This window comes from Zalophus californianus, chromosome 3 (assembly GCF_009762305.2).
Source record: "Zalophus californianus isolate mZalCal1 chromosome 3, mZalCal1.pri.v2, whole genome shotgun sequence".
Classification (NCBI taxonomy): Eukaryota; Metazoa; Chordata; class Mammalia; order Carnivora; family Otariidae; genus Zalophus; species Zalophus californianus.
In genome coordinates this window covers 98,610,453-98,620,308 of record NC_045597.1, presented here as the reverse complement: position 1 = coordinate 98,620,308, position 9,856 = coordinate 98,610,453, and positions in this window count along the sequence as shown.

The following is a 9,856-nucleotide window of genomic DNA, read 5'->3' as shown; positions in this document are numbered from 1 at the left end:
AGGGGTCAGGACAAATTGCTAACATGAACATCAGGGTTGCAGAGACTTCTCTGTGCTAGGAGACAGTGCAGGAATCAAGTTTTGTCAATGAAAATGCTTTGGAACATTCAGCCCAAGCTCACTCTGCAGTATGTCTACTTGTCCAGTGAGTTGCAAACACTGGCCACAACCAACTGTTCTAAAACTTTGCAGTCCATTAATGATACTGGTTGAATAGCCACAGCATTTCTCAACCAGCACGTACTTACTGGTAGCAGATTATCAAGGTAAAAGCACCATTATCTGCTGCCTCAAGAAGACATGCCTAGGTGACTCCTTCAGTGCCTCAACCAGTAGGCTTGCGTTCAAGCTAAACTATTCACAAGAAACTCAGAGCTTTCACTCAGTGGTATTGCTACTGTCTTCCTCCTGCTGCCTCTCTGTTCTGAGTCACTTGTCAGCAACAAGGGCCTCTGTAGAATGTTCACCTAGCCATTCAGGCAATCAGGATTTATTACCTTCTATTAAATGCAGCCACCAGGCAATGGTGAGGAGTTGAGGAGTATGTGGTGCCAGGAAGTTCACTCTGAGTTGCTATTCACTGATGGAAGTGCCTGAGTAATGGAGAAGATTTTGGTATCAAGCGAACCTGGGTTTCAATATTGATTCTGGTGTTTAGTAGCTCTGATGTTTTTTAGCCCTTGGGCAAATTAACCTCTCTGAGTCTCAATTTCTTTATTTGTCCTCTAAGGGCAGTTTTACTTGACACATCTTGTGCAGTTACTCTGAGGAAACGTAACATGTAAAAAGTGCTGGGAGAGAGACTGATTCAGACTGGTGATACCATAATGGTTTATTTCATTTCCTTCTGTCTCCTGATCAATATGAGACTCCACATTTGGATATTAAAACAGCATGAAGGATGGACTCATCAACTTTAAGGTTATTCGGGTTGCTTGGAGAGAAGTTCAAAGACTTGAAATAATTTTTGAAGCTCCTTTAAGATCTCAATTACCTTGTCATTTGAACAAATTTCCATGGGGTTAGGGTTGGGCTGGCAGACATGTAAATGGAGAAGCAAAGAAAAACCAATAGCCTGGGCATTTTGCCAGAGAGAGATCAAGAGAGAGAGAAAGTGTCTTCTAGACTTTGCCTCTCTTCCTTGGTGTTATTTAATCATTGTAGCTTTGTTGGAGTTCTCCGGTAGGCATTTATTATTGATATTAGGGCTGTTCTTTTTACTTTGCAGTTCCCAGTGACACAGAACAGCTGAAAATCTGATCGCAACATGCCGTTTTGAGTTCGCTTAATGTTCTCTATCTCCTAGGCCCCATAAATAAAGAATCAGTGTGTTTGGAGATTTACTTTGGAGCCTCATTCTTCGTCCTTGTCTTTAAGTATAGGAAAGCTGAACTGCAGGGTCTGCATCATTTTGCAGTCTTTGGCCTGAAAGCCAAAAGCAATGAAGAGATTCTCCCTGAATCTAAGGCCTCTCTTACCTCTGGATAGGTATTGGGTACAGATTTTAATTACTGTGTATCATTGACCCTTAAGTGCCACACCTCCATGTAGATGAAGATAAAGTTTTTAGGACAGCTGTCCACAGTCTTAGGTACTTTGTGTGTGTCCGACTCCTGTGTTTGAGAAGCCTCTATCTTATCAGAACCATTTACATTTGCTAGGGTTTGAATCCCCATAAACCAGGAGTAAGAGAGACACATCCCATGTGACTCCCTTGCCATTTTCTACCACATTGAATGTTATGCTTCAGAGAGAGCTTTCAGAAACAGTAAACATTAGTATGTAATGGGAACTAAATCATTACATATCAGCCATATCCTAATCAAAATTCTTTACTATCTTATATCACCTGAGTCACTAACACAGCTTTTTCTCCCATTCCTTACAGTGGTTTTCTTTTTTGGATTTCCATTGATTTGACACTTAGCTCTTTGCTAGTTGACTGCTCCACTCTTTCTGACTCCTTAAGAACACTGTAAGATTTTTCTAGGAAAATCTCTACTTTCCACTTTTCCCTTCCTTTCTAAAATTACAATGAGCTAGCAGAAAATTTCTGCAATTTTTTTTTTCTATAGAGTTTCTTCTTTAGGGTCTTAGTGAACTTTGACCATCTCATACTAAAATCACCTGGTTGGGGCAGGGCACTCTCAAAAAAGAATACTTTTGCATGAGCGCCACCTGAGACCAGCCAAAAAGAAGTTTTGTGTAAGTGGTTCTCAGATGATTTTAACCTTTAGTGTTGGCAACAACTGGGTCATGGTTTCATTTCTTAATTTAATAATTAAGAATACTTTATAATGTGTTATAAAGCCCTGAATAACTCGGCAATATTCAGTTTTTCCATGATGGTCACAACTACTTTTTTGGTCCAAATTATAAATCTCTGATGTGCTCTCTCAAGTTGTCAATTGTAAGCATGCACATTGGTTCTCTGCAGTGTACTATGCCTTAGCTACCGCTCTGGTCTGGCAAATGTCGGGGCTTTCTATTCTGCCTGCTCCTGCCACCCACTCTGAAGCTGTCCTTCAGATATTGGGGATACGGAAATGTACACATCTGTTCTCACACATTGTTGCTGGGTTGCAAGTAATAACTCAAAGTAGATAAAGCAAAATTAACAAATCAAAGGGAACCTCAGGGAAACCAAAATAAGCATTGTTGGACCTCACAGGGTCCTGGAACCAGGAAATAGTAGATTTGAGGGCCAGCCCACTCCTCTGTTTCTCTGCATATCTTGTTGTCTTTTCTGCACTGCTCTTCACATTTTCTTGGCTTTGGCAAGTGTAAGGCTACTCAGTTTTTCTGGTTTAAGTTCCCAATAGACACTGGCTGTTTTTGCTATTTTTCAATTCTAAATCCCGGAAAGAGAAGTTTGTTTTGTTTGTATGTCACTCTCTAGTCAGTTCCCTTAGTTATCACCATGAAGAATGGGCTCCTGGGGTCTGTTTACTCCTTACTAGAGGTTGTGAGAACAAGTTTTTTGAGGAGTTAGGAAAACTGGATAGAAAAGATAGCCATCTCTAGTACAATTCTACACATACATGCACACATCACATATGTACATACACAATATCCCTGCATGAAAAACAATATGTAGGTTGGAAAACTGAAGTTGAGAAGCCAGCATAAAACAGAAGAAAAAGGCTTGAGGTGAGAGGAGAGAGACATGGACTCAACAACTGTCATCACCTTGGACAACTGCCTTACCATCTCTGAATTTCATTTTTCTCATCTGTAAAGGAGGGGTAAGGACTAGTGGTTGGTTATGCCTTTCCATAATACCTGTTATTTTAAAAAAAAATATTAAAAAATTGTGTTCTCCATATCCACCTTCCTCCTTCCTTAAACTAGTGGTTCTCAAACATTTTGGTTTTGGAAACTCCTACATTTTTTTTTTTAAGGAATTGAGAAACCCAAAGAGCTATTGTTTATATGGGTCATATCAATTGATATTAACTCTACTGGAAATTCAAACTAAGAAATTTTAAAAAGTATTCACTTAAGAGTCATAAATAACATAGCCATTATGTAATAATGTAAGTAACATATTTTTATGAAAAATAACTTTAATTTCCAAAGCAAAACAAAATCTCTTTAATCTCGGCCTTAAGAGAAAACAGATGGATTTTCATACCTCTGTCTGCGTTCAATCTGTTGCAATTCGTTGTTTTGGTTAAAATGCGTAAAGACAATTGAGCTCACCCGTACTATGGTTGGAAAAGAGAGGAGTACTTTAATAGACTTTTCAGATAATTGTGGGTCTTTTTCTTTGATACCACACCAAAACTCTACTAATGGTAGTTTCTTAAATATTAGTTGCAATGTGGAATCTGAAACCGTATCAATTAATTTTTCATTGTGAAAAGATTATTAATCTGTTTTGTACTTTGAATCTTACCTGTACCTGATGCTTTAATATCATGCATTGCTCATTTGGAAAATATTGGTTTACTGACTTAGATGTTGCAAATGTTGAGATATAGCATTATATAGCATTATAAAAATCAGATTTGTTAATATCACCACCAATCTCATCAGAAAAGTCTAAAGGTATTGGGAAGGTGGTAATCTCACATGACAGACACAGTTTCCTAAATTCTAATTTTGACTTGATAGTTCAGATTTTAATATTGGTAACAGATAGTGTCAACTGTTTTTCTGGTCATAGGCTTACTTTGGTCATTTTAGAGAAAATATCTGTCAAATATCCTAGTATGAATAACCATCATTTTTATGTCAGTTGTTTTTTTCAAGTAAAAATGCAATTCCATTGAAAAATAGCCAATTTACAATTTAATTGTACAGTCATTGTACTTTGATTAATAGTACTGCTTTATGCATTTCAATAACAGTCTTGAACATATCATACAGAAGCATTAAAAGAAAGAATATGTGGGAGATAAATATTTTGTGATTTACATATCTGAAGATATCTTTGCTCTTCCTACTTGATTAATAGTTTGGCTAGTTATAGAATTCTTTGTTAGACATAATTTTCTTTAAGTGTGTTCCACATAGCCTATTAGTTTCCAGAATTTGTGTTGAGAAACTCATGGCTACCTTGATTCCTCATCATTTGTGTACAACACTTTTATTTTTCCTCCATGGAATCTCTTAGCATCTTTGTTCAGTATAAGATTTCACAGTGATTTTTTTTTTTTTTTTGTATTGGGCACTCAGTGGGCACTGTCACTTTGAATATCTGACCCTTCCATTCCTAAAAAAAATTCAAGAATTATTTGGTTGATCATTTCTTCTTTCCTGTTCCCTTTCTTTCTACAATTCCCAGAATTTATGTATCAAACCACTGCAAACAAGTCCTCTATTTTCTTTCTTTTCTGTCTCTTTAAAAATGCTCTATTTGGGGCGCCTGGGTGTCTCCGTTGTTAAGTGTCTGCCTCCGGTTCACGTCATGATCCCAGGGTCGTGGGATCGAGCTCTGCATCAGGCTCTCGGCTCTGCAGGAAGCCTGCTTCTCCCACTCCCCCTGCTTGTGTTCCCTCTCTCACTGTCTCTCTCTCTCAAATAAATAAATAAAATCTTTAAAAAAAATGCTCTGCTTATGTGAGTTTCCTTAACTTTACATTATGTTAATTTTTAAATTCTAATATCAATATCATGTTTTTAATTAAGTGTTTTTTTATTCCTTGAATGCTTTTCTAATTTTTAAAACATTTTTTTTCCATTTTGTGATATAATACCCTTTCTCATCATTCTTTTTTTTTTTTTAATTTATTTATGTGAGAGTGAGCATGAGCTTGGGGGAAGAGCAGAGGGAGAGGGAGAAGCAGACGCCCCTCTGAGTGGGGAGCCTGACATGGGGCTTGGTCCCAGGACCCCAAGATCATGACCCCTGTCGAAGGCAGATGCAACTGACTGAGCCACCCAGCCACCACTCCTCTCTCAACATCCTTAATGATAGTTTCTTTTTATTTATTTTTTCTCTCTTCATAGAACTTATTTCTTCCAAGATTTTTTTTCCTCTTTCATTTTATTTAATTTGGTCTCTATCTTGGAGGTAGAGAATTTTCTCAAATGTCTAATAATCTTTAGTTTTCTATTCATGATTTAGAATAGGAACTTAAAATGTGATTAAACCTCTGAGCACATGATTATGGCTCATAGACTCTGATCTTTTTTACAGGGTGATCGAGGTGGGTGGGTAGGGTCTCTTAATGTCAGTGTCTTTGGGTTTTTCCTTGGAGTTGCCAATCTTTTGTTTGGGAAATACAGATCTGCCTACCAGGGTCTGGACATGAAGAAAGGAGGAAAGGAGTTTCATCAACACTCCATATGTGTTTGGTTTTAATATTATTGATTTTAGAAGAGCATCCAGCTTTTCAAATGGATCTGGTGTCCTCTTGTGCTAATACCTTCTATTTATAGTCACAGAGGTGAACTTTCCAGAAGTTCACTGATAAATGTCTAGAATTCTGCTGGAGTCGGGCATGGATGGTCACCTAGGGGCATAGAGTGGGGAAGGGCTCTGGGGACCTAATTATTTCTTAAAAAACCTTTAAAGCAATTATCATTTTGCTCTTCATCTAAATTCACCTTGACTCCCAGTTCCAAAAGTATCTGGGCCTGTCACTTCTGGGAACTTTTGATGATTCCCATGTACAAATACAGATGTTTCTCAGTCTTCCATGGTACCAACTTTAGACTTCCACTGCTTTCAGTCTGCTAAATCACTTAATGCTCATCTTTCAATCTTCTAAAAATTTGTTGCTGTTGAATCCTCTCTTGTACTTTCTATTCTTTTTTTTTTTTTAAGATTTTATTTATTCATTTGAAACAGAGAGAGCATGAGCAGGGGGAGAAGTAGAGGGAGAGGGAGAAGCAGACTCCCCGCCAAGCAAGGAGTCCAATGTGGGACTCAATCCCAGGACCGTGAGATCATGACCCTAGCCGAAGGCAGACTCTTAACTATCTGAGCCACCCAGGTGCCCCATGCTTTCCACTCTTGAAAGTTTATGTCTTTGAAGGAAAAAAAGGTCTTTCCTCATCTGGTGGGTTTTTTGAAGGGAGCAAATTTGGATGCATGTATTCAACTTGCTATCTTTTTTTTTTGCATTTACCCTTTTTTATATTTTAAAGAAGAACTGAAATGCCTTAAGCACCATACTGAATGGTATGGACATTTCAGGCAACCAGCCGTAGTGGAGTAAGAACTTGGAACTCCAGTGATCTTTAACCCATGTAATGCAGGAAGCTGACCCTAATGTTCTTGCAAACCGCTCTTCGGCATTACTGCTGTGACCTTTTCAGCTAGAGACCCTTATTTCTCTAGAACACCTTTTTGTTTATCTTTGATCTGCTTGTGCACTATTCTTCTCAGGAAGTAGCTGTTTATGTAAGTAAGAGCACTCTTATTTAGCGTAGAATTTGTTCATGTACTTCAAATTCTCTCCTTGTTATGGAGACAGACCTGCAACGGACCTCATATGAGTCTCTTTCTTTCTGGTCTCATTGAACATAGAAAGCTCTTCATAAAAACTGATGTTGTAACCAGCAATCTTAATTCCATTCCCTCAGATTTTTTTTCTGAAAATTGCTGCATTAATTTTTTTTTCTTATTTCTTTCCACTTTTCTACCTGGTTAACTCCCATATTTCACCTTTGATGACCCAGCTCATGCTTTATGTCTTCTCTAAAGCCTTTTATGACCCCATACACTGAGAGTGAGTTGATCAATACTTGGCACCACCATTTGATCTTGTCTTCTCATACTTAAATGTGAGCTCAGTGAAGAGAATTATTGTTGCTCACTTTTGATCTGCTAATATCTAACATGTTGCTTAGATCATAATAGATACAAAAATGTTTCCACAATGAACTAATGAATGCTTTAACTATTGTGATAAGACCTGGAAACTATTAGAGTTCAAGTAGCTCTTCAATAAAAATTCCTTAATAAGAAAACATCTTAGGATATTTTAATTCTAAATCATGGCACTGTTTAACTGTCAGGAGCGCAAAAGGAACTAACACTAATATTGAACAGGCTGTCCCCCTAAATATAAGAACTTTTTATATTGTAAAAGTGAGAAAACTCTAGAACTTAAGTATTGTTTTTTCAAAATTTAGAATAAAACGTAGTTTCCTTGATGTTGCTACCTCCTTTGTTATTATTATTCTAGACTGTGTATTTTGTTTAAATTTTCTAATAAGCACATTTGCTATTTGGTTCCCATGCTGACTCATATCTGATATATTTGTTGGGAGAAGAGGTTAGAGAGATTTACTCTATTTTTTAGAGAGAAGAAAAATTTAGCAGTTTCTATAGACTTCATGATTCAATAATAATAACTTTTATTTATATGGTGCTGTTATCTTTTCCAAGCACATATTTCTCTTGTCAACTAAGCTTCTTAACTATATTTCCTGTGTCTATTTTCTCATATTTTGTTCACCCTTTGACCCACTGAAATCTGATGTCTCTTTTATCATTCTACCAAAAGTGCTCTGAGCTAGGTTAAATGTGACTAATTTATTGCTCGACTTGATAAACAGGCTTTATTTGATAATTAATATCACATGCGATTGATCTTCTGTGTACATAGTATGCACTAAAGTATTTCGTGGTGTATGAAGGATTTTGACCCATATTTTTCTCTCTCAAAAACCTTATGGGAAAGTTAATAGACATAGAAATAATATAAAACTAAGTTACCAAAATCAGAATGTGATTAATATCATAAAAGAGACAAAGATAAAATGTGAAAAGGAAGATAGCTTTATTTGGAGAAATACAGAAGAAAAATTGATGAAAGAATTAAAATTTTATTTATTAATTTTAGAGAAAGAGGGAGGGGCAGAGCGAGAGGGGGGGAGAGAATCTTAACTGACTGTGCCATCTAGGCAGACCTGAGATAATCTTAAGCAGGCTCCACGCCCAGTGTGGAGCCCAAAATGGGGCTTGATCTCACATCACTGAGATCATGACCTGAGCCAAATTTAAGAGTCCTATGCTTAACTGACTGAGCCACCCAGGTGCCCCAAGAACTAACTAACTTTTAAACAACTGTGCAAGAATGTGCAGTGATTGGGAATGGCAGGGAGGGAATAAAATTAGCACATTTCCAATCTTTTTGCAGAAGTTCAAAAGTAATCCTTTTAGCTTTGATTTTTAGGATCATTCTGGAATGGCACAATGGCTTGCATGGAAGAGGAGATCATTTGAATTTGGGTCCTTTAATTGCAGTCTCCAAAGATGATAAACATTTGATTTGTTTCAAGATTTCTTGGATTTTCATTCCAGAAGACTGGATGTGTGACCTTAATTTTGTTGAGATAGGAGAAAATTTCCAAATAAATGCTTTGTTCTTTTACAAAATATATAAAATACTAGTTACAAACCACACCTACTATGATACCTCTTTACTGCTGCAATCATAGAAGTTAGTCCCCGAGTTGGGCACTATCTGCAGTTGAAGATATGTGTTTACTGTCTATGTATTGTAAAAGAGAGGAGACTGGGTTCTGGAAATCAATGGTTCTTCACTGTGCTGATTGGGAAGTATGGGGTATGCAGTGGGATCCAGGTCTGAATGCTTGCCAACGCTCCCTAAATAGTAATAGTGATTGCTCTTTTGGGCTTATCAATTATCTGCCTTAAATGTGAACTTCATGCAGGTCATAAATGTTGGAATAGTCCTCAGAACAGGAAGGATTGAGACCAAGAGGAATGGGTGACCAGGGAGCTATAGTCAAAGTTCCTAATAGTTGGATCCTGGAACTTCAGAATAGCGTAGGGTAGCTTGGGGGACTACTGTCACTAATTGCTGAACTGGATGAAGTAGTCTGTTCCTACGTGTCCGGGGAACTACAGTGCAGTGGATTTTATGTGTGCATTTCTGTCTTCATGGTAATTTATGACTTTGGCCATAGAGAGAATTTATTGAAGGCATTTGTCAGTGACTGCAGAGCAGAAATTGTTTTTGCTTACATGAGGAGTTAGCTTCAGTGTTTATTTCTCTGTATTCTATGTATTCATGGAAGCATCTGTATGTAGAACTGCACATTTCTATGGCACTTTTGGGGGTGCTGTTTGATGAATTATTTTAACTGGAGAAATAGAGGTGAGGAGAGATCCAGAAATCTCTCATGAGCGAATCATGGCTATCTATTTTGGTGTTCTATAAATTTAGGGTTTGGATCACATTTTCAGTTGGCAGTTTTGCAAAGAGAATTATTCTACAAAACATAAATGTCACCATTAAAAATGAAAGCCTAGGACTGAATGACATTAGCAGAGATAATGTGGTGTCTTTCTGTTGGTGTGGAACTCCAATTTGGGTAAGAAATAATTTCTGAGATGTTTATGTTTTGTTCTGGTTGACAAAAAAATGGGGAA